Source organism: Artibeus jamaicensis, unplaced genomic scaffold, assembly GCF_021234435.1.
Source record: "Artibeus jamaicensis isolate MK-2021 breed Jamaican fruit bat unplaced genomic scaffold, CSHL_Jam_final contig_391, whole genome shotgun sequence".
Taxonomy (NCBI): Eukaryota; Metazoa; Chordata; class Mammalia; order Chiroptera; family Phyllostomidae; genus Artibeus; species Artibeus jamaicensis.
In genome coordinates this window covers 2960616-2987364 of record NW_026521814.1, presented here as the reverse complement: position 1 = coordinate 2987364, position 26749 = coordinate 2960616, and the positions used below count along the sequence as shown (strand labels likewise).

General features: G+C 35.7%; 1 pseudogene; it reads left to right on the top strand.

The window, feature by feature from the left end:
• Positions 1 to 24433: 24433 nt before the first annotated feature.
• Positions 24434 to 25160, top strand: LOC119034722 (NADH dehydrogenase [ubiquinone] 1 alpha subcomplex subunit 5-like; annotated as a pseudogene).
• The last annotated feature ends 1589 nt before the right edge of the window (positions 25161 to 26749 follow it).

Here is a 26749-nt window from a genome sequence, read left to right as displayed (position 1 = left end):
GTGGAAATGGGAGGGAGGTGGGGAGCACTTGGGGAGGTGGGCTGGGATGGAAGTAAAAGACAGAAAACTGTACTTGAACAATAATTAAATTTTAAAAAAAGAAACTAAAAGAAAATTGAAAGGATCAATGAATCCAGGAGCTGGTTCTCTGAAACAACAAACAAAAGTGACAAACCTTTAACCAGACTCATCAAGAAAAAAAAGAGAGAGGTCTCAAAGAAACAAAATCAGAAACAAAAGAGAAGTAATAACTGATACCAAAGAAATATAAAAAATTGTAAGAAATTACTATGAACAACTGTATGCCAAAAATTGGACAATATGGATAAATTTCTAGAAATGTATAATCTTCAAAAACTGAATCAGGAAGAAGCAAAAAGCCTAAATAGACCAGTGACAACTGGCAAAATCAAAACAGTATAATCAAACAACTCCCAGCACACAAAAGCCCTGAACCAGATGGCTTCACAGGTGAGTTTTACCAAACATTCAAAGAACTAATTCCTATCCTTCTCAAACAATTCCAAAAAATTCAACAAGAGGTAGGGGCTCCCAAATTATTTTTACAAGGCCGGTATTATTCTAATTTTAAAACCAGGTAAAGACACAACAAAGAAAGAAAATTACATGTCAATGTCTTTGATAGACACAGATGCTAAAATCCTCAACAAAATATTGGCAATCTGGCTCCAAAAATATATTGAAAAGATCATACATTACGATCAAGTGGGATTTATTCTAAAGATGCAATATTCACAAATCAATAAATGTAATACACCTCATACATAAAATGAGGGACAAAAATCACATGACCATATCAAAAGGTACTGAAAAAGCATTTGATAAAATTGAGCACCCATTTATGATAAAAAAAACACTCAGCAACAATGTGGGAATAAAGGGAGTATCCCTCAACATTATACAGGCCATATACAAAAAAACCTACTACCAACATCATGCTCAATGGCTAAAAACTAAAATCTTTTCTCTTAAGATCAAAAAAATAACAAGTGTGTCTACTTTCACTGCTGATATTTGACACAGTACTGGAAGTTCTAGTCACAGTGATCAGACAAGAATAAGAAATAAAAGGCATCCTAAGTGGAAAAGAGGAAGTAAAACTGTCATTGTTTGCAGACGACATGATAGTTGAAACATAGGAAACCTCAGAGTCTCCACCAAAGAACTACTTAACCTAATGAGTAAATTTGGTAAAGTAGCAGGATACAAAGTCAATATTCACAAATCAATGGTATTATGTACACCAACAATGAACTATCAGAAAGAGACACCAGGAACAAAACTCCCATTTAGTATAGCAACAAGAAAAATAAAGCACCTAGGAATAAATTTAACCAAGGTGGTTAAAGACCTGTACTTGGAAAACTATAGAACACTGAAGAAAGAACTAGAGGAACATACAAATAAATGGAAGCATATACCATGTTCATGGATTGAAATAATTAACGTCATTAAAATGTCCATACTACCCAAAGCAAAGTATAGTTTCAATGCAATTTCTATTAAAATACCAATAGCATATTTCACAGATCTAGAAAAATCCTCCAAAAATGTATATGGAACCAAAAAAGACCCCAAATAGCCTCAGATATCTGGAGAAAGAAGAATAAGTAAGAGGGATCACAATGCCTGCTGCAAAACTACAAGGCCACTGTAATCAAAATAGTCTGGTACTTGCATAAGAACAGACACATAGATCAATGGAACAGAATAGAGAGCCCAGAAACAAACCCATGTCTCTATGGTTAATTAATATTTGACAAATGGTCACAAACAAACGATGGAGTAAAAATAGTCTCTTCACTAAGTGGTGTTGGGAGACATGGATTGGTGCATCCAAAAAAATGAAACTAGACCACCAACTTAAACCATACACCATAATAAACTCAAAATGAATAAAACATGTAACTATAAGTTATGATACTATAAAAGTCCCAGCAGAAAACATAAGCACTAAAATTTCAGGTATCCCGTGTAGCAATATTTTTGCCAATACACCTCCTAGGGCAAAGGAAATAAAAGAAAAAAATAAAAAATGGGACTATATCAAATAAAAACTTCTACATGGCTAAAGATACCATCATCATAATGAAAAGAGAACTGACTTTATGGGAGAACATATTTACCAATGATACCTCAGACAAGGATATAATCTCCAAAATATATAAAGAACTCATATGATTCAACAGAAGGAAGACAAACAATCCAATTAAAAAATGGGCAAAGGACGTTAAATAGACACTTGTCCTAGAAAACATACAGATGGCCCATAGACATATGAAAAGATGTCCAACAGTTCTAGCCATCATTGATATGCAAATTAAAACCACCATGAGATATCACCTCACATCTGTTAGAATGGCCACCATTAATTAAAAAAAGAACACACAAGTGCTGATGAAGTTGTAGAGGAAAAGGAACCCTAGTGCACTGTTGGTGGGAATACAGACTGGTGCAGCCACTGTAGAAAACAGTATAAAATTTCCTAAAAAAATTAAAAATGGAACTGCCTTATGACCCAGAAATTCCACTGCTGGGAATATACCCTAAGAATTTTACAATACCAATTCAAAACTACTTATGCACCCCAGTGCTCATAGCAGTGCTCTTTATGTATAATAGCCAACTACTAGAAACAGTCTAAGTGCCCATCAGTAGATGAATGGATGAAAAAACTGGTAAATTTATGCAATGGAATATTACACAGCAAAAAGAAAGAAGGAGCTCCTTCCTGTCCTGACAGCGTGGATAGAACTGGAGAATATTATGCTAAGTCAAATAAGCGGGGCAGCAAAAAAACACATACTGTATGATCTCTCTTATAAGAGGAATTTAATGAACAAAATAAGCTAATGAGCATAATAGAATCAGAGGCATGGAATCATGGAACAGACTGACAGTGGCCAGAGGGAGGGCTCGTGAGGATAATGGTGGAAAGAAGGGGAAGGAACTACTCAAAGAACATGTATGTATGACCCATGGACAGGGACAATAGGGTGAGGATTGACTGTGGAGCAGGGGTTGGGCTGGGCAGAGGAAAGCAAAGAGGGAAAAATTAGGATAACTATACTAGAGTAACGCAAAAAAGAAAAAAATCCATCCAGTAGTACATTTACTATTTGTATGCATTTCTGCTATGTACATTATCCTGAATAAAAAGTTTAATTTTTAAATATGGAAATAACATTTTTGAAATGGTCCATTGAGTATTACCATGTAAGTAGCAGCCATCAAATGTTCAAATATTAAACCTAAATATTTGAGGCATGGGAAAAGAACCATATAGTTGGAGGAATCTTGGATCATTTGAAGTTACAAAGCCCCGCAGCTGGTTTCATAAAATACTGAAACACAATCCTTCACTAAAAGCTTATGCACAAATAATGCCAGAAGTGACCAACAGGTATAAACCTATGATACTGGGAGTTACCTTTGATATATTTTTAATTTAGTTTTGAACATATCTATTTATCTTTCAGTTTAAACACATTAATGAAGGAAAATATTTTAACATCATTTTTCTGTATTCACTATAAAATTTACATATGAGGTCTGTCCAAAAGGTATCCAGTCACATAATATGAAAAATAAAGACATCCTTGACTGATATAGCTCTGTGGATTGAGCACCAGCCTGCAAAACAAAGGGTTGCCAGTTCCATTGCCAGCCTGGGTTGCAAGCTAAGTCCCCAGTAAGGGGGCATGAGAGATGCAAGCACACATTAAATTTCTCTCCCTCTTTCTTTCCCTTCCCCTCTCTCTAATAAGAAATAAATAAAATCTTTTAATAAAATAGAGTTATTTTTTGAAGAAGATATAAGATATAAGAAAGATTGTGCATAAGCCAATTATGCCCCAGTGCCTTTCCAAGTAGGCCCCTTGAGACTTCCCTGTTCTCCCAGTTGCCATCAGCTGCCCTGTCATATATTCTTGAATCTCACCAGCCGTCTGAAATCTCTTCACTTTCAAAGGTGATTTTAGTTTTAGGAAAATCCAGAAGTCACAGGGCACCAAATCTGGGCTGTAGAGGGGCCGAGTCACCTGGGTCGTGATCTTTGTTGATTACAGCCCAGACATGATCAGCATTCTCAGGTGTTTTGCTTGTTTCAGGGTCTTCCAGAACATGAATCGCTTTCAGCATACTTTCCACCATCTTTGAAGCAATCGAGCCACACTTTTATTTGTGCCGCCCTCACCACATTATCCCCAAAATCATTCTGAATCATCTGAATAGTTTTCATGGAAGAATGTGTAAGTTTAAAGCAAAATTTGAACAGATTTGTTGCCCTACTCAGTCATTTTAAATGTGATGGCCACACAGTACACATGCTCACTCAGTGGGAGCATCTCCCCCCCTGCACTGACTCGTATAGTAAAGTCATCGTAGTTCCCACATGCACATTCCAGTCCACTCTCCTTGGCTGCCAGGTTACGGTCGATCATGTTGACGTCACGCAAACCATTCCCACTATCTTAACAGTGGCTGGATTTTTTCCGGACAGATGTTGCAGGACTATAATACAAAATGAAAGTACTCCACAAATGCAAGGTATAATTATAGCATTATTATTTAGAAAGTATCTATTCAACATTATCTTTTCCCCTGAGCCCAGAAGGCAAAACCTGTACTTCCACTTAGCTTTTGTTAATGGCTTTTAGTTAATATAATTTTTGTTAACTATATGAGAAGCTAAGTATGTGCTTTATTTTAAGAGCAGTGAATAAAATACAATATCCCAAGCCATACATAATAGTCAACCTTACAACTTTCATTATACCTCATACTGTTTTTTACCTGTCAAAAAATGAGTATTAAATATACATGCCTTAATTTATCTCGTTTAGGTATTTTTTATAGAGTTACTGTTTTTAAGAGAAAATCTCAACCCTCTCTCCGTTTTCTGAAAATGTGGAAAACTCCAGATTATACAGGAACAAATAAGTAGTGTTTGTCCCTTCAAGTGGCTGGTTTGATTTCTCAGAGGCAGGCGGGTGGTGAGTGTAGAAGGAAGTTAGGCAAGACTTGGTGGGAATTATCTGAGCCTTAAAAAAAATTAAAGGTTTGAAAGTTAAATATAGTTTAAGTTGCTTCTCATTGTGACTGTCTAAACTGTTCGCCCTTTCTTGGTGAAGTACCATAAAGTCAGGTGTGAATAGACTGTGAAATGGGCTTTTCTTACACGGCAAAGCCAATAATATTTTATAAAGCCCACGGTGTATAATAATTTTCTTGACTGTATACAGATCCCCCCAATTAGCAGATTGTGGTAGGAAAAGTAAAAGGCCTCAGTCAAAATTCTACTTCCACTACTGAATCATGAGGATAAGTTAAATCCATAGTGTATTTCCATGAATTGTACAGTAGTTAATTTGGTAATTTCTACCAATGTATGAGAAACAAATCTGTCATATTTGTGTTCAAGGAGAAGGATGGTTAGCACTCTTTTTACTGAGCCCAGATGTTTGAGAAAATAAAGTGAGCAGAAATCAATTATAATAGCTCCCTCCATTTATTTGAACAAAACCATTGTATCATTAATAACCACAAAACTGTAAAAGTGAGTTTGCAAAGAAGCTGATCTCTTTTTTCCTTTCATCTGGCCTAAACACTAGTTCGATACTGCTTCTGTTTGGAAATGGGAACCTGAAAAATCATCCATATATATAGTGATAAATGTATCAAATATTTAGACAAATGAAAATATGGTTCTCTTTCTGGATTTTTCAATTCTTATTGGAATATTCTATTTCACTGTAGCTATCACCTTAAAGCAGAAGTAAATATGACAAGATAGAGATCTGGAAGATACCACTGTGGAAAGCTAATAATTTTACTAATTGACCTTGTGCGCCCCCCTTAAATCATTCTCCCAGTTGGAACTTCAAGGTGAGTGGAACATGTATATTCAGTGCCTCTTGTTCTGAGTGAAATAGCCTCTCCCTGAGTAATAGGGAGAAAAAAGGGCAGAAGCTACCTTCTGTGAGTTTATGTAATTGTATTTGCTGACTAACTAAAAGTCACTAAATTTTTTCTTGCACTGTCCTACAAATCATTCCACATTTTGTCTTTAAATTTTCTTAAAACAAGGTTTGACTTCCTTTACCTACTTTTTAAAAATATCACTTTCATTTTTTTTGAGAAATCTAGTAACTATTATGCTTGCTTCTCTTCTGATATAGAGTAATTCCTGCATGAGAAATTTTGCTGCTTGATAAATAAACTCAAACACTCAAGTTGCATTGAGGGCAAATGTTCTAACTCTAATAACATCTGTGATAAAAAAGGAAATAGATATTAATCTGCACATCAAAACAGATATCCAGATAAACACATTTGCCTTTTTCTAAACATTTGTCACCATTCCGGCCATTTTCTATTTTTCCTTTGCATGTTTTATTTCTTCTGTAGTAATAGAGATCTTATAATAACCTGCCACTTACTCTAAAAACAGAAAAAATATGTAAAAGTAGATAAGGGGAGACTGTTTGATCACCAAGTCTTATCATATATGGTACTAGATATTTTCATTAGTTCATTTTCATAGTTGTTGAAAGTTACTCCAGTGACTGTAATACATAGTACATAGTTTACTTAATATCACTAACTAGGTGTTTTTTTTCTTTTTCTGGACCACTTGTGCTATAAAGAGAGAAAGAATCTAAGAAGTAACTATAGTAAGGATGTTTTTATGCACTGTATAATTTCAAAAACTTAGAATAGTCTTTCAAAATGAAATTCTACATCAAGATGTGATAGTTTCCACATAGTCTTCTGTTGAAAATTTTATCAGGTACCAGAGTTCCAGTACAAATTCAAGGTATCCTATTTGTGACAAATGAGCTTCTCATTTTTTCAGTGTGAATTAGATTCTTTTACTCCTACAGGTGGTGAAATTTAAAGTGAGCAATTGCCTGCCTTAAACCAGAACATGCATAAGTCAAGTGAAGAGTCAAATGTAGGACATGAATTTTCTGGCCCCTAACCTCTTTCTCCATAGCACTAATTTTCTCCTTGCTCTAGGATGGCAATAGTGGGCATAGCTAAACACCAAGAATTTGTTTCTTCTGTCATCAAGAAATAAATTTTACTGGTAAAGGAGCTCACCAACCACTGATTGCAAAGCACCTTGAAAATGGAAAAACAAGTACAGTATAAATGCTGGTATCTGCCATTATTCAGAAGATAAGAGACGGAGTACAGAACTATCATTATGATTATTTGTAACTGAGATACAGAAGAATTTTGGAAGTGAAGCAAGAAGGGACATAGCTAATATGATTGAGCAACATCAAGAATATTGAAGAAGAAATTTTAACTTATTTTGAAGAAGAAATTTTAACTTTAACTCTGAAATAATAACTGGAAGCTTTGATTATGAAAACAGATTAGTAGCTTTCTACTTCTTAAATATTTACCAGATCAAAGATGAACATATAGACAGTGCATTTTCCCGAGTCATTCTATAAATAAGAAAAAGACTTCTGAGTAGAAAATTGCAATAATCCTTAACATAGAAACTTTCATGGAGGAGCTGATAAATATTATAATGATTCATATAGTACTTAGAGAAGACGTTTAAACAAACTCCTCTTCAATTCTTCCAATGAACATAGAACCTCTTATTTAGGGGAAATTGATACTATTGTACTACAGCATAATTACAAATAAAGTTTTGGAAAGCCAACTGCATTGTTCTTAGGAAAGAGCTCCCAGGAATAATTGTAAAGTAAAGCAAGTTAAAAGTAGCATGTCATCCTCATCCTAATATCTAGGCTTTTGTTTCTAGCCTTCTCTTTCAGGCATGGCCACACTCTTTTATTCCATGTACCTAATTCTGACCATTTTGAGTGCCTAACCAAACCCCACAAATCTTCAATAAAATCTTCCTTGATTAGTTTAGCTCACATTGATGGCACACTTTGACTAAGTGGTAATAGCCAGTGCCCAACATGAAAATGTTGCTCAGATATCAATTATAACTTTAAATATATAGAAAAAAGAAAAGAACAGTTCAATAACTACACATATATTCAGCACACAAAATTCAACAATTGGCATGTTCATTCTTTTTGTGAATACCTGTAGCATTCACAAAGTGGACAACTTTGGTACCATATAACATACTTTAATTTTTTAATAATTAAAACCATAAAATATATTTTGCCCTAAGAAAATTAAGCTAGAAAAAATAATAAAAAGATATCTGGGAAATACGTGAATATTTTGAAAATAAAAGAACACAATTTTAGATAACCCATGGGTTAAAGGAAAAGTCAAAGAAGAAATTAGGACTTTGAATTAAATGAATGAAACACAATATATGAAAATTACAGGATACAGCTAAAACAGAAATTAGAAGAAAATTTATATCAATAAATGCATATTAAGAAAAGAAGAAACATCTCAGATCAATTATTTAACTTTTACTTTTAAGAAACTAGGAAAAGAGGAGTAAACTAAATTCAAAGTGCGCAGAGAAAAGAAGGAATAAAGATTTAGAGGAAATGAAGTAAAATGACAATATAAAACAATGGATAAAAATTAAGAAAATAATTTTTCAAATTAGTAACTCCTTGCAAAAAATGTCCTAAAAGTAGACACATTTGCTAATACCAGTAATGAAAAAGGAAGCAGCGTTACCAGTCCTTCAGACATTAGCAGGATAAGAGAATGCTATAAAACAATGTATGCCCATAAACTTAACAATATAAATGACGTGAACAAATTTCCTGAAAGACACAACTATTGAAGTTTATACAAAAAGAAATAGATACTCTGAACATACATATTGATTAAGAAAATTGATGATAGTCAAAATCCTTCCAAGAAAAGAAACTCTGCGCTCCAAAAATAGCACTAGAAAATTCTACCAAACATTTTAGGAAGAGATCATATTAATCCTACACAAACATCTAGAATACAGTAGACAAGGAAGAACTTACCAATGTATTTGTAAGGCAAGCATAATCTAGAGAAAGGCATTAAAATAACAGAAAATTTTAAACTAATATAATTCATGAACATAGACACAGCCTCAAAAAATTAGCAAATAGTATGCAGCATTATATCAAAAATATATTAGTACTAGCATATAGGTAAAATTTTGCAATACTCCATTACAGGACTAAGATTTTTAAAAAGTATTTGAAGCATGCTTTATGATCTCTAAAGGACTTATCAAGAAATATTGCTAATTGTTGAAATTAAAACATATTACAGATCCCACTAGTACTAAAATGATACAAATTAGGTTTTATGAACACTGTCAGTCTATTAATAAAAAAAATTAAATTTTAGGTAAAAGCAACTTAGAATAATCAACTCAGTAAGAACCAGAATCTATAATTTTAAACCTTCTGTATGAAAATTTATTTCTAGGATCAATTTTTTTTTAATTCCAGTCTTACACAAAGTATTTCAGAGTTCAGGAAAAAAACAGAACAAACTATGTAACTTTTAATGAATCTATAGAAAAACTATTAGAATTCATAAGAAACTTAACAAAGACTTTGTATACAAAGTCACTATTAAAAATAAATGGTTTTTATATGCCAAAACAAATAATTAGAACATGACAATGTTTAAAGGATACAATTCAAAATAATATTTAAAATATTAAATACCAAAAATAAGTTTCTAAAAATGTTTAATGACACTGTACAATAATCTATGATACATTATTGAAATAATAAAAATAGAAAGATATGATATATTCATGGATTACAAAGCTTCATACAATAAATATGTTGACTCATATATTCAACAAAAGCCTGGTAAAAATGCAGGTAAGCTTCTTTCTTGGGTTGACATGTGACAAGATGTTTCTAACTGAATATAAAATATAAAAAGCTGAGGAAAAGCAAGATAATCTCAAAAAGGAAAAGCAAAACTGAAGGATGTTTGCAAATTATAAAAGTTCCAATAATCATAGAGATATTCTGATAAAATAAAATACCAGAGAAACATAATAATAGAATAATAAAAAGACCAAAACTTCTACAGTCAATTTAATCATGATAAAGATTCCACTGCAGTGTAGTGGGGGAAATGGTAGTCTTGACAATAATTTGTACTGGGGTTATATATACAAAAAATCCAACAATTGTTAGTTAATATAACAAGAAAGGTTTGCATGACATTGATGTAACATGGCAGCCAAGGAGAGTGGACTGGAATGCACATGCGTGAACAATGACAGCTTCACTTTACTAGTCAGTGGGGGTGAAGGATACCACTGACAAGGATGTGTATTGTGTGGCCATGGCATTCAAAATGACTGAGCAAGTAGAGCAATGAGCCTGCATCAGATTTTGCATTAAGCTTGAACATTCCTCTGCAGAAATTATTCAGATGATTCAGAAGGCTGCAGCTATGGGTAACTGGTGATTGGCAGCTTCATCACAACAACATGCCTGCTCATTCATCATGTCTTGTGTAGATTTTTTTTTTTTGCAAAACATCAAATTACCCAGGTGACTGAGTCCCACTACAGCCCAGATTTGGCATCCTGTGACTTTTGGCTTTTCCAAAAAATAAAATCACCCTTGAAAGGGAAGAGATTTCAGATTGTTGATGAGATTTGGGATGATATGATGGGACAGCTGATGGCAATTGGGAAAACTGTGTGAAGTCCCAAGGGGCCTCATTTGAAGGGGACTGAGGCACCGCTGCCCTGTTGTACACTGTTTCTTGTACATTGTATGTTTTTCAATAAAAGTCTCTATTTTTCACATTACATGGCTAAATACTTTCTCCAAATGTTCTTTCTCTTTTATAAGACAAACACACCTTTAGATTCACTTTTCCTTTTATGATTTAGGATTATCGTCCACTGATGAATCCTCCTTTGCCTTTTATCTTCAATTTATCACTTGTGTTCCTAAAATTGCAAATATATTCATTTCAATCTCAATTAAAAGAGGCAAACTCTGCCTTTCTGTCAATAAATTCCTAGGTTTTATCACATGCATAAGCTGCTGAAAATCTTGTCATCCAATGTGTACTAGATATACTCAACCTGTATTACATATAGGTCACAAAGAGATTCATGAAGAATTCTTACAAAAAAATCTTCATTTATGTGCTTCACATAATGATGTCATGCTTCTGTGCAAGCTGGATGATTGAAAGTTGTTCTTGAACTTTCTATGCTTTCTATCCAAAATCATCAGGTTGTGTCTATTCTATCTTCTAAAAATCTTACTTCTGCCAAGATGGAGGCGTAGGTGGGAGCACTGTGCCTTCTCGCACAACCTAGTTTACAAACAACAAAGTTTTAGCAACAAAAACGCAGCCAAACCACAGAAAATTGAACTACACGGAAGTCTGACAACAACAAACCCTTCAGCCAAACCGGTAAGAGGGGCAGAGCCAACTGCAGAGCAGGGTCGGGCAGGAAAGATCCACTGGACTGACCCGGGTGCACAACCCAGGTGCACCACTCAGGTGCGCCAGCAGCCATGGGAGGATCCCATGGGGTGTAGAGTAGCGGTCAGACCCACTGAGGGCACAAGGCAGTGGACTCACTGAGGGCTGACCATGGTCACAAACTTGCACTCAGATAAACCAGTGAAGGAGCAAGTGGTGAGACAGACTGAGCAGGCCCCAGTGGTAGAAAGTGGCACAGGGGACCACTATTGTCCCTCTCTGACCTCGCCCCTACATACAGCATCACAAACCAGTGACCTGGGTGGCCTCTCTCTGACCATGCTCCCACATACAGTGTCAAAAACCAGCGACCTGGGTGGCCCAACCCTGGTGAACACCTTAGGCTCTGCTCCTCACACGTAACAGGCACAAACAGATCAAAACATGGCTCAAGAACAACTCAGAGCCCCAGAGCCCATAAATCTAAGCGATCAAAAAATTGCCAAACTTTCAGATGCACAGTTTAAAACACTGGTGATCAAGATGCTCACAGAACTGGTTGATTTTAGTCACAAATTAGAGGAACATATGAAGGCTAAACTAATTGAAATGAATGGAAATGCACAGGAAACCGATAGTAATGGAAAGGAAACTGGGACTCAAATCAAAGGAGTGGACCTGAAGGAGGAAAAAATGACCAAACAGAAAAGAATGAAGAAACAAGAATTCAAAAAAATGAGGAGAGACTTAGGAACCTCCAGGACATCTTTAAACATTCCAGCATCCGAATTATAGGGGTACCAGAAGGGGAAGAGGAACAGCCACCAGTGGAAAACTTATTTGAACAAATAATAAAGAAGAATTTCCCCAATCTGGCAAAGGAAATAGACTTCCAGGAAATCCAGGAAGCTCAGAGAGTCCCAAAGAAGTTGGACCCAAGAAGGAACATACCAAGGCACATCATAATTACATTAGCCAAGATTAAAATGAAGGAGAGAATTCTAGAAGCAGCAAGAGATAAGGGGACAGTCACCTACAAAGGTGTTCCCATCAGACTGTCAGCTGATTTCTCAAAAGAGACGTTACAGACAAGAAGGGGCTGGAAAGAAGTATTCCAAGTCATGAAATCCAAAGATCTACATCCAAGATTGATCTATCCAGCAAAGCTTTCATTTAGAATGGAAGGGCAGATAAAGTGCTTCTCAGATAAGATCAAATTCAAGGAGTTCATCATCACCAAGCTCTTATTATATGAAATGTTAAAGGGACTTACCTAAGAAAAAGAAGATAAAAAAGATGAACAGTGAAAGGACAGCAAACTCACAGTTATTAAGGACCACACCTAAAACAAAAGCAAACTGAAAGGACAGCTAGATCAGGAGCAGAACCATAGAAATGAAGATCACATGGAGGGTTAGCAACAGGGGAGTGGGAGAAGGAGAAGGGGGGAGAAGGTACAGAAATAAGTAGCATAGACGGTAGGTAGAAAATAGATAGGGGGAGGGCAAGAATAGTATGGGAAATATAGAATCTAAAGAACTTTGGATATGTGGTCATAAACTAAAGGGGGGAAATGGTGGGGGAGGGGTGTGCAGGGTGGAGGGGAATGAAGGGGGAAAATAGAACAACTGTAATGGCATAATCAATAAAATATATTTTTTAAAAAAGCAGATATCCTTGTCTTGATCTCAATTATAAGGTGAACACTTTTAGTTTTAGCCCATTCAATATGATGCTAGCAGTGGGTTTGTCATATGTGGCCTGCATTTTGTATCAGTGTGTTCTGTCTGTTCCCACTTTGCTGAGATTTTTATCAGAAATAGGTGTTGGATTTTATCAAATGCTTTTTCTGTATCTACTGATATGATCATGTGATTTATATCCTTTACTTTTTTATGTGGAGAATCATATTTATTGATTTGTGAATGTTCTACCAATGTTGCATTCCAAGAATAAATTTCACTTGGTCATAGTGTTATGCATTTTTTGATGTATTGCTGTATTCGGCTTGCTAACAATTTGTTGAGGATTTTAGCATCTATTTTTATCAGTGATATTGACCTACAATTTTCTTTCTTTGTACTATCTTAATTGGGTTTGGGAGTTAGAATGATGCTGGGCTCATAAAGTGAGCTTGGGGCTTTCCCTCTTCCTGATTTTTTGGGATAGTTTGAGGAGAGATTTTAGTTCTTACCAGAATGTTTGGTAAAATTCACCTGTGAAGCCATCCAGTCCAAGGCTTTGTTTTTGGGGAGTTTTAGTTTGCTGCAGCAGTTCTACTAGGTGTAATCTATTTATTGAGATTCTTTTTTTCTTCCTTATTCAGTTTTGGAAGATTTTATATTTACAAAAATTCATACATTTCATCCAGGTTGCCTCTTTGTTGGCATGTAGTGATTAATAATATTTTTTACAATCCTTTGTATTTATTTGGTGTCAATCGCTATTTCTCCTCTTTCATATTTGATTTTATCAATTTGGGTCTTCACTCTTCCTTTCTCAATGAGGCAGGTTTGTCAATCTTGTTTATCTTTTTTAAAAATCAGTTTTTGAATTCATTCATCTTTGACACATTTTATTTTACTTTATTGTATTTATGCTCTTCCTTCTATTGTATTTATTCCCTTCTATTTATTTTGGGTATTGTTTGTTTTTCTTTTTCTAGTTTCTTTAAGTGTAAGTTATATTGTTTATTTGAGCATTTTCTTATTTGTTTGTTTGTTTTAGATAGGCCTTTAATGCTATGAATTTCCCTTTTAAGATTTCTTACCCTGTGTCCCCTGATTTTGGATTGCTGTGTTCTCATTCTCATTTGTTTCAAGGTATCTTTTGATTTCTTCCTTGATCTTGTTGTTAGCACATTAATTGTTTAATAACCGGTTATTTGGCTTCATGTCCTTAAGTGTTTTTTCAATGATCTTACTGTGATAGAGTTTTAGTTTTATAGCACTGTGGTCACAGAAAATGCTTGATTTGATTTTAATGTTCTTACATTATCGAGACTTGTTTTCTATACTAACATGTGTCCTAGCCGAAAAAACATTCCATGTGCACTTTAAAAGTATGTATATTCAGCTGCTTTGGGGTGAAATGGTCTAAAGATATCAATTAAAGCCATTTGATCTAGTGTGTTGTTTAAGGCTGCTGCATCCTTGTTGACTTTCTGTCTGGAAGATTATTCATTGAAGCCAAAGGGGTGTTACAGTTCTCTAATATGACTGTATTTCCCTCCATCTTTACCTTCATGTACATCAAATTTTGCTTTACATGTTTAGGTATTCCTGCATTGAGTATGCAAATATTTACTAGGGTTATATCCTTATGTTGGATTGTTCCCTTTATCATTATGTTGTGTCCCTCTTTTTCTCTTATTATTACCTTGGTCTTAAAGTATATTTTTTGGTTATAAGTATTGCTACCCCAGCTTTCTTTTCTTTACATTTTCATGAGATATTTTTCTATACATTTACTTTTAGTCTGCGTGTATATTTCTATCCGAGATGGGTCTCTTGTAGACAGCATATATATATACGTCATGTTTTTTTTTTTATCCATTTAGCTGCCCTATGTTTTTTGTTGAAGAATTTAAGCCATTTACATTTAAGGTAATTATTTATATATATATTGCCATTTTTCTATTTTTTATTTTTATTTTTATTTTATTGATTATGCCATTACAGTTGTTCTATTCCCCCCCTTCATTCCCCTCCACCCTGCACACCCTCCACCTTTACCATTCCCCCCTTTAGTTTATGACCATGTGTCTCAAGTTCTTTGGATTCCATATTTACCATACTATTCTTGCCCTCCCCCTGTCTATTTTCTACCTACCATCTATGCTACTTATTTTCTGTACCTTCTCCCCCCCCTTCTCCTTCTCCCACTCCCCTGTTGCTAACCCTCCATGAGATCTTCATTTCTATGCTTCTGCTCCTGATCTAGCTGTCCTTTCAGTTTGCTTTTGTTTTAGGTGTGGTCCTTAATAACTGTGAGTTTGCTGTCCTTTCACTGTTCATCTTTTTTATCTTCTTTTTCTTAGGTAAGTCCCTTTAACATTTTATATAATAAGAGCTTGGTGATGATGAACTCCTTGAATTTGATCTTATCTGAGAAGCACTTTATCTGCCCTTCCATTCTAAATGAAAGCTTTGCTGGATAGAGCAATCTTGGTTGTAGGTCTTTGGATTTCATGACTTGGAATACCTCTTTCCAGCCCCTTCTTGTCTGTAAGGTCTCTTTTGAGAAATCAGCTGACAGTCTGATGGGAACTCCTTTGTAGGTGACTGTCCCCTTAGCTCTTGCTGCTTCTAGGATTCTCTCCTTCATTTTAATCGTGGCTAATACAATGATGATGTGCCTTATTGTGTTTCTTCTTGGGTCCAACTACTTTGGGACTCTCTGAGCTTCCTGGATTTCCTGGAAGTCTATTTTCTTTGCCAGATTGGGGAAATTCTTCTTTATTATTTGTTCAAATAAGTTTTCCACTGGTGGCTGTTCCTCTTCCCCTTCTGGGACCCCTATAATTCGGATGCTGGAATGTTTAAAGATGTCCTGGAGGTTCCTAAGTCTCTCCTCATTTTTTTGAATTCTTGTTTCTTCATTCTTTTCTGGTTGGTCATTTTTATCCTCCTTCTGGTCCATTCCTTTGATTTGAGTCCCAGTTTCCTTTCCATTACTATCAGTTTCCTGTGCACTTCCATTCATTTCAATTAGTTTAGCCTTCATATGTTCCTCTAATTTGTGACTAAAATCAACCAGTTCTGTGAGCATCCTGATCACCAGTGTTTTAAACTGTGCATCTGAAAGTTTTGGTATTTCTTCATCACTTAGATTTATGGGCTCTGGGGCTTTGAGATCTTCTTGAGGTATTTCTGGTCTGTTCGCGCCCATTAAGTATGAGGAGAGGAGCCTTAGGAACGGGGTGGAGCCTCCAGGGCGGGGTCACTGGGTTGTGATGCTGTCTGTGGTGGTGGGGTCAGAGTAGGTAAATGGCGTCCCCCTCTCCTGCTTCCCGCCGCTGGGTGAGGAGTGAAGCCTGAGGTGTTCACCAGGGTAGGGTTGCTCATCTCTGCTGCCTCCCATTGCTGGGACCTGATTGGTACCCCGTCTCACTGCCCACTGTGCAGGAATGCACCAGCACAGTCAACCTGCCGTCCTTCACCCTTGCGGGATCCACGGGTCACTCACTGGGTCACACTCACTAGGTCGCTTACTGGGTCAGCCCTTTGCAACCCCACACCTGGGATCTTCGTGCCTCAGTTCGTCTGACCCAGTTTTCCTGAGCAACCCCGCTCTGCCAGCTGCTGGTTTCACCTCTCTTACCGGTCAGGCTGAAGAATTCGTTGTTATTGGACTTCCAAAAAGTTCAATTTTCTGTGTTCTGGCTATGCTTTCTGTTGCTAATATTTTGTTGTCTCTAAACTTGGTTGCGTGAGAAAGCAGGGCGTCTCCACCTATGCCTCCATCTTGGCTGAAGTCCCTATATATTGCCATTTTAATAAATATTTTTCTCTTGTTTTTTAACATTTGTTGCAATACTGGTTTGCTGTTAACAAATTCTTTTAGTTTTATCTTGTCTGCGAAACTCTTATTTTTTTCTTTTTAGAGAGTTACCTCATTCTTTCTTTTTAGTTTTTTAATTAATTTTTCAAAAGAGAAGAAAGAGAGGAAGAGTGGGAAAGAAACATCAATGGGTTGTCCCTTGAGCACCCTAAATGGGGACCTGGCCCACAACTTGGGCATGTACTCTGACCAAGAATTGAATCAGTGACTTTTCAATTCACAGGCCAGCACTGAGTCCACTGAGCTACAAAGGCCAGAGCGAAAATTCTATTTCGCCTTCAATTTTTTATGATAGCTTTGGTGGGTAAATTAGTTTTGGTTTAGCTCCTTGCTTCTCATTACCATGAATATTTCATATTTAGGCCAAGCTCTTTTTGCCTTAAATGTTTCTGTTGAGACATCAGATAACAGAGTAATTGGAGCTCCCTTGTAGATAACTACCTGCTTTTTTCTTCCAGCTTTTAGGATTCTCTCTTTGTCTTTAAGCTTTGTGTTTTTAATTATAATGTGTCTTGGTGTTGGGCATTTTAGGTCCATCTTTTGGGGAATTCTCTGTGCTTCCTTGACTTGTGTGTCTATTTCTTTCACCAGACTGGGGAAGTTTTCAGTCATTCTTTCTTCAAATAGGTTCTCTATCCTTTGCTCACTCTCTTCTCCTTCTGCTGTTCCCATGATGTACATGTTATTACATTTCATGTTGTCCCAAAGTTTCTTAAGATCTCCTTATTCTTTTTAATTCTTGTTTCTTTTGCTGCTCTGCTTTGGTGTTTTTTATACCTCAACTTCCAAATCCCTGATTCAATCCTCTGCTTGATCCATGTACTACTTATTCCTTCCAGTGTATTATTTATTTCAGATATTGCATTCTTTCTGCTGTGTAGTATTCCATTGGGTAAACGTACATAGTTCTGTGGGATTTTTTAAATCCATTTATTTACTGACAGGCACTTAGGTTGCTTCCAACACTTGGCTATTGTAGAAGGATATCCTACCCCTCAGCAACAGCATAGATTGATCTGGAGTGTATGATACCAAGTATGAAATAAGCCTGACAGTGAAAGAGAAATACCATATGATCTCACCTCTGAGTGGAACCTAATCAACAAAACAAATAAGCGAACAAAATAGAACCAGAGACAGTGAAATAAAGAACAAACTGACAGTAACCAGAGGGGAGGGAGCAGGGAGGAGGGGCATAAGGAGGGGAAAAGGGGAAAGGTCATACAGGAATATGTATAAAGGACACATGGACAAAGCCAAAGGAGATAGGATCAAGGATGGGAGGTGGGGATGGAAGAGGTGGGGGTGATTGTCAGGGAAATGGAGATAACTATACTTGAACAACAGTAAACAAAAATAAATATAAAGAAAATGTTACATCCTTTATTTCTGACTGGTTATTTCTTTTTTATTCTTTCTGTGTCTTTTTTCATGCTTTTGAGTATCCTTATTATCATTACTCTAAACTTTATATCTGATAAACTGCTTACCCCTCTCTCATTTAGTTCTTCTTCCTGTGATGAAGTCTCTTATTTTTTCATTTGGGGCCTGTTTTGTGTCTTCCCATTTTGGCTGCTTCTCTATGTTTGTTTTATGTGCTAAGTAGATCTGCAAAAACTGTGTTTGTACCTGTGTCAGATGCTGGCTGTAAAGCCATGGGCAACCTAGTTAGCACTATCAGTGATCCACAGTTGTGGCTCCCTCTGCTGTGTCTGTGTGTAGAAAGTACTAGGCTGCACCTCGAGGCTGACTCTTATTAGCACCGGGTTCAAAGCAGTCAACTAAAATCTCGGAGCTCCCAGAAATCTGCCTTAGTTGTTAAACTTCATCACTGAGATGTCCTCCAGCTGTACTCATCAGCAGCCCTGTAAGTTCCACAGTGTAGCAAAGTAATTCCCTTGGGTAGATCCATTACCTCCCCTCAAGCTAATGCCCCTTGGAAGGGTGTGCTCTGCCTAAGAAATATGCCCTCTGCTCTGTAGGGCATGAATCAACACAGGGATCCTGGTGGCTGTTCATCAGTTCTCTTCCCAGAACTACTAGCCCCAGACTCTCCTCCTGTGTCTCTAAACCACTCTGCCAGCTCCCAGGGTAAGTGGCTGCAAATGGAATTTTGTACATTGGCCCTTTAAGAGGCTTTCTGCATCTTCCACCATCACTGGTGGACAGAAACCCTGCCGCTTTTCACAGCTGGATGTTTTTTTTTCCTTGGTTCCTTTCCTGGCTCTGGTGCTGTAGAATGGGGAGCCCAGCTTGGGGTTTAGACCCCACACTTCTCAGGGGGAACCCTCCTGGCCACCTAAATATCCCTCTGAAACTTCAGCTGCCACCTATGTGAGCCCAGCCAGCCCTCTCATGCCTCCTCCTCATTCTCTACTAGTCACGTTGTGGTCAGGTGGTTTCCTCTGTCTGTCATTGGTTTTAAGGCTCCAGCGAGTGTTCAGTTGGTTATTCAGGATGATTTCTCTACAACTTGGTTGTGATTCCAGTTTGGTCCTGGGAGGAAGTTTGCGCAGCTTCCACTTGCTCCTCTCTATTTTTGATCCTTCTAAAATTTCATACACTTTAACTTGAGCATATACGGAAGTGCTTTTAAAAACAGTGTTACTCATAACAGCAAAACAGAAATAATGTAACAATCAAACTTTCTTCAATAATTGTTTGGGTAAATAAATTACATTCACAAGAGTAAGTATATGTAGCAATTTTTAAAACCTCATTTTATAAGCATATTTAAAGTTATGTGATTCTAATATTTTAAGTAAAAAATATGTTATGAAACTTCCCAGATAATTTTTTTAGGCTTTACTTATATAGTTTTAGAGAAGGGAAAGGAGGAAGAAAGAAAGGGAGGAGAAACATCAGTGTGTGGTTTCCTCTCACCTCCTACCGGGGACCTGGACTGCAACCCAGGAATGTGCCCTGACTGGGATTCACACCGGTGACCCTTTGATTCCTGGGCTGGCACTCAATTCACTGAGCCTCACCAGTCAGGACCTGGATACTTTTTAAATTATACAAATGCACTATCCTTAAGAGAAGACTAAACAAAAATATACTAACAGTGTTTTTCTCCATCTATTGAGGAATCTAATTTTAATTTTGTGTGTTATTTTTTTTCTATTTTCTTTGTTAGGTTATACAATGAGCATTAATTATTTGTGATTATAGCAAAAACAATAAGTGTTATTGTTTTTAAAATCATCTTAACAATAGAGCAAAAAGAATGTAGAACAATTAGTTTGCCCTCAATCAAGTCTTAATTTTTTAAATTAATATTTCTGGCTCTCCACACATCCCCAACTGAACTGATTCTACCTTAATGTTTAAAATGTTTACATCACTCTGAACTGATAACATCTTATGCAGATCACCCCTGGTCTGACTGACACAAATGTACTTTTATGCTTCCTACCAATGAAATTTTCTTCAGTACATCTCAGGCAGGATTTGAGGTTAACTGCCCCGAAGAGCGATAGCTTAAGAGTATAGAAAGTCTTCCTAATTCATACCCCTTAAATATTATTACTGAACCCTGGAACAGTGCTATGGCCATCTTTGTTAGATAACAATATAGGTTCAGCTCAACTCCAAAAAGAAATTCTTGAAAATAGACAAAAAATTAAGTAAGAGGATAGATCCCAGTTAAGTGTTTAAATTTGTATTTTAGCCTTAGTCTAGTTCTGATATTGATACTACATCAGACATAATTTTTATTTCTGTCATCCCCACATGGGTCCCCACTGTTGCTCTGATTCTCCACAATACTTTCTTCCTTCATGTTTGCAATTTCCCATCTATTTACTTTTTGACTATTTTCCCCTTTGAAATTATTTCTATGTCCAATTACACATTGTTATCTTAAGATACCTGGATTAGTATATTTAAGTTCTAAAGTTAAAATTAAAGAATTTACCTTGCTTGCCCTGACCGGTATGGCTCAGTTGCTTGGTGATTGTCTACAAAGTGAAAGGTCACCAGTTCAGTTCAAGGTCAGGGTGTGTGCCTGGCCTGTGTGTGGACCAGGTCCTTTGCTGAGGTGCTTATGAGAGGCATCTCATCCTTTCTCCTTCACATTGATGTTTCTCTTCCTTCTTTTACCCTCTCTCCACCTCATTCTATAAATAAATAAATAAATAAATAAATAAATAAATAAATAAATATTTAAAAAATCTATTTGCTTGCTTTTTTATTATATTTCTCAGTCTACAAACACCTGAAATTGTAGATTTATAGCATATTCCCTCCTTCTATGGGTGGCTAACATGAGTCTGGAAAGTGATCAATGGCCATAGTGTGGCTTCCATAAGCATGACAGTCTCCAAATTACTGCAGGGACTTAGAAAGCACTATGATGGGGGCATACTCGGTGGTGAGTGCCATATACATTTCATGCATGAAGCCGAGACTAGAACATTAATATGCAAACAAGGCTCTTATTTTGGAAAATAAAATTGTGAGTTGTGCAAGAAACAAAATGGTCATCTTAGGAAAATAACTATTGTATCATGGGGTGCTTCGTTGAAAGAGGTCAAAATTTTTGTTCTTAATATCAGTTCCCACATTTTTCTTACTTATATCATCTCTGGAAATATCATCAGCAAATATTTTTCTTTAACTGTCCTTTCCATTTCAAAGCTAAACTCTCAAATGTTTAGTTAAAAAAAAGGGACTTTGCTTAAGAAATTTGACTTGGAGAACAATCTCAAACATGGTATAGCATGCACTTCACTGTGAGACATTAAATTAATTACTAAGTCAGAAATATTTTTAAAACAGAATTTTTCCTTTTTATTTTCCAGTCTTTATCATTTCCTCATCTATTCCTAAACAGAATTTCAGATTGGTTTTATAATCCTAAATCCTTATAGTGAAAGCTGTATTTTTTACATGTAAAGAAGAATTTTGAAGTTATGGATAAATTAAAACATGAATTCATTATTTAAAGAGCTTTCAGTTTTTTTCTTCTCATATGTTTGTTTATCTGTTCTTTAAATTCTCCTAATATATATCTAAATAATCTGGCCAGTTCATTCAGTTCTATTGACCAATTAATTCATAGCCAGTCAATTTAACCTGAATAGTGGGTTTGTGTGAATAGACAAGGCATAGTCAAATGCAAATTTGGATGTCATCCAGCTAATTTGATCTCGGAACAGAATAAATAATAACCATTACTGTGGAGTTGGAGATCTGATTCACATAGCTATGCCTTCTAAATTGGTCAGAGTAAGATAATTGCCAATATCTAAATGTTGTGTTGTGTGTTGATCTGTTGTATAGATACAAGGGATATCACTTGGCTTATTCCTTCTTCCTCTCCTACTCCTAGAGCATTATATTCTAAATTGCATCCAACCTTTGCACATTTGTTCTGAGTTCTTTACGTTTTAACAACAATATAGCACATTTGATGTCAAATCTGTACGTTCTAATTATGCAAAACCAAAAGCAGACAGGCCCTGTGTGCTTGTGAACCAAATGCAGCCAAATGTTTCCATTTGTGAGCCCAAGATTACTGGAGAATTTCAAATATTTTTGTATTTCTCAATGACAAAAAGGGCATGGCTTCGGACTTAAGGCAAAAATAGTCTTTTCAAAATTTATACAGCTTGTGATAAATAAAAAATGTTTCTCTGTATGTGCTTGTTTAGAGTCTGGTTTAAAGAATTTCTTACAATGTTTTCACTAGAAATGTTGTTGGTTAGTTTTTTCCCCTGGAATCTAAGAGGTGAAATGGACTAGCAATAGAAATTAAACTGACTAGTCCAATTTCATTGCCCAAACTAAAAGAAATTTTGGATGTAGAGAAAAGCAGAAAAGAGTGCTAAAAATACATTTATATTTGAAAAGTCCATTTTAATCTTCTAAATTATTATTGAAAACAAAGTAATAAAATTTATGGGACATAACTTTATATGTGATTAGGTATTTAGGAATAAAAACAAGCCTGGCACTGATTTATGGAATTCTTTGTGCTTTGACGTGGCTAAGGGTGAAAAGGTTTCTTTTGCTAAAAATAATGACACCCATACCTAAGAAAGCATCTGGATGCCATTCTTGAAACTATATAAAACTTTTCTAAAAATCAGGCCTGTGACCTTGGTAACCAGTCAGTCAGTCTTTAATAAGGATTTTTTTCCACAGGTTTTTTTTTGAGTACCCTTCTTAGTTGTAGCTTTGCTTTCAAATACAGAGTGCTAGCATATGAAGAAAGCCATTTCATATGTGATATTTTCACTATAGAATTGAATACTGTTTTACATAATTTTAGATGCATTTTAGATGCATGTGAGTGGGAATGGTTGGTGGTGGTATAGAAAAAAAGAAATATAAGGTGCATAATAGATTTTCATAGATCTATTTCATAATATTTGTCATGTATATAAAGGTTAAGAAACGTAATATGTAATTTCACATTCAAGGCATAAAATAAATTAGAGAATAAAGAACATTGAGCAGTAGACTTCACATTTTGTAAAGTGTTGCCTACCTTTTTTTTCTAGTGTGGTATTGTTCAGGAGAGTGCATGCTGATAAATTTTCTTCTGAACTTATGAGTGACTCATTGTCCTAACCATATTTTCAGACTGTCATTGTCTAAGTAAGTAAATAGTAAATGAGTATAACATAACAAAAAAGTTGTCCTATCAATTTCATATGACATTCACAGTAGAAGGCTGAGTAGTTGTCCTAATTTGTAAAGATCACAGAGGAAATAGACAATATGAGACTGTTTTTTTGATGTGAATGTAAAATGGACAAGTTAGTATATTTGGCATTTTAACCAATATTTATTAGGGAAAAGCATAAAGTATTGGTGATAAGCTCAGAACTCAGATTTTTTTCTGAGTTTTCATTTTACAGAATCAAATTTAAAAAATGTTAAACATGTATATAGTAAAACATATGAATATAACATGGTATTTAAGTAAGTATAATATCTTATGGTTATCTGAATGACAAAAGTTTATAATTACACCTTGATATTGTATTTTATGCATAGGATTTTATTTACATATTTTTCTCACACATTCATATATTCTTAAATAGTTCTTTTGAATAGAAAAATCCTCTTGGGGGGCAGGGTGGAGGGTAGGGCAAGAATGGTTCTTTCAAAAGGTTATATTACCCAGCAGGGCAGGAGGAACATGATACTTACATGGTGAGAGAAAACAAATCAAAAGTGATGCCCAGTGACTCTCTTACCCATTCACAGCTCTACTATTTGTGCATCAACAGTACACACACAGCATTGGTTTTAAAAATCTAGGGCCTGGTGTGTTGTAGGTCTTCATGCACTCATTCAACGAGTATTCACTACTAATTACATTCTAGGCAATGGTGCATTTTCTGGATATACAGCAGCGAACACAATGGGAAAATTTTACTAGCTGTAGTAAGTTGCACTGAGGTTCCGAAAAATAAGTTCATTGTCAAGCCCAGAATGGAATAGGGAATGTAATAAAGGTAAGGGTCCCAAGATGGCATTAGGGTGAGCTCTAAATTCAGTAATCTGTGAGATAGAAAAGGAGAATGCACAGAGTCCCAGTTAAAAGAAAGTCAGTGAGAAGACAGAGGCCAAGATTGGAAAGTTACCAGATGGCACCAGACGCTATGAGATAGATACAGAACCCACTATTCTTCAGGGCCTCCACTGTGGACCACCCCTGTGGACACCTTGATTTTGGACTTCTGGACTACGGTACGCTGACAGCGTAAATTCTGTTGTTAAAGCCACTAGTTTATAGAGCTTAAATTCCAATGTGGGGAGGTAGAATAAAAAAGTAAAATATAAAGTATGTTAAATGATGATAAATGTTACGAAGACAGAGGAAAAAGGGGATTTAAAAAATCGTGAACTAGGCTCCTCACCACTGTCGCGGCGGGCTTGCCGAGGAAGACCGCTGGCCTCGTGGGCCTGGGTGCATGTGAGAGTCCACAGGAGAGGCTACAGGACACAAAGGGTCTTGATGTTCTTAAGCAAAACCCTAGAGATGCAGTTTATAGAAAGTATTCAAAACAGATTACAAATGAGAAGCTGATATAGTTAAACAGAACCAGATGTTACCAAATTAGAAAACCAAGTTTAGGGTGGCCAAAGAGGAGATTCTTCAGGTTAAAAATGAATTGTGTTTGAGAAGAAAAATAATAAAACAGAAACCATGGAAGGCTTTAGTTCAAGAGCCTCTTGCCAACCAATGGAAATGACTGATGTAATCGTCATCAAATGACTTGTGTGTTGAGGGAAAACTGATGTCATTAAATGTTCTGTTATATCAAAAATGTGTCCATATTATTAACATTTATAATCAAGAAAAGAGATGCAGAACATATTTAGGAGATTCGTTAAAACTGATGGTAATAATAATCAGGAGTTGAAAATCAGTTTTTGTTAAAGTATTATTCAAATTTTTTAAAGATTTAAAAAAAGAGAAGTTCTAAGGAGATTTGAAAATTATTGGGGGAATTCCATATATTTCAATGCAGAGGTCATATGTGTAAGATGATGAGACTATTTTTCGTGGTCAGTGGTCTCTTGAACACATTTATTTATTTTCATTCTTAAAAAATCAGAAGAGGAACTTAATTATTATTGCATAAACAAATGTGTAGGTCCCTGTTTGAAGTGAAGTAGCAAAAGTAAAAACTATCAAATCAGAATTCCTTCTAGAGTTGAGGAAATTGATTTTATATTTGAAAGAAAGATTTCTTATTTATAGTGGTAGTTGGAAATTTTTTTTTGTCTCATTGAAGTTAGCCTTCTGGCCTTTAATCAAACTGTATCATGATAAGAGAGAAAATTTTTGTAAAAGAAGAGATACTAAGAGTTGCTAAAGTTAATTTGACATATGGTTGGGCTTATATCCAAAAGATCTTAGTTGTATGGTTATAATTTCCAAATGGGATCACTTAGAACTTTTGACTAAGTTTCCAAAAAGTGTAGCTGGGTATCAAATAGAAGATAAAGTTTTCAAGGAAAGAAGCCATTGACAAGTTTAACTTTAAACAAAAATAAAATTACTTTGCATGTATCCTCACTTCTTCTTCTTAGCTCCCTATCATTTCTAAATGCTTAGTTAGATCCAATATTTTCTATCTTCAAAAATTGTCCTTCTGGAGTTTTGTGTGTGTGTGCCTGTGAATATGCGTTTTGTGATGTCTGTGGCAAAGCAGGATCTTTCAGAATTTTCAGAATGAGAAAAAACACTATTTTTACTTTCCCCAACACATTTCTCCCCTTGTAGAGCTCACATTGAATGCGAAGTAAATATTAAATTTTAAAAAGTTGAGTGATATTTGCAATAAGAGTTGCAAATGAGAGTTCAGGATTGGCTTGAATAATAAAAGAAATGCTTCAGAGAAGAGAGGTACTGAGGGTTTAGATTTGAAAGGTGGGCAGGATATAGGTAGAGGAAAAAATGTCATATAAAAGATTTTCAAAAGGTGACACCATAGTGTTGATGAATTTAAGTGTGAGTGAGTATGTAAAGACCACGGTGAGAGGGGTCTGTGTGGGAGAAATTCTGTATGTCAAATTGAGCCAAAGAACATGTTGGTTGAAAAACCTTACAGTTCATCTGATAAAACTTTAAAATTCTTGAACTACCTCCAGTGGCAGGGACACTTCAGAAGCTCCTATTCCATGGCACTCAGGAGATTACTGGGATAAACAAGAAAGAACCAGGATTTACTCTCGTTGAGCATCTCAGTTTATAGATTTATTCCATAGGGCTATATATCTAACTTCTCTCTGACTTTACTAGTTCTGTTGTCTTTACCAACACAAAGTACTAATC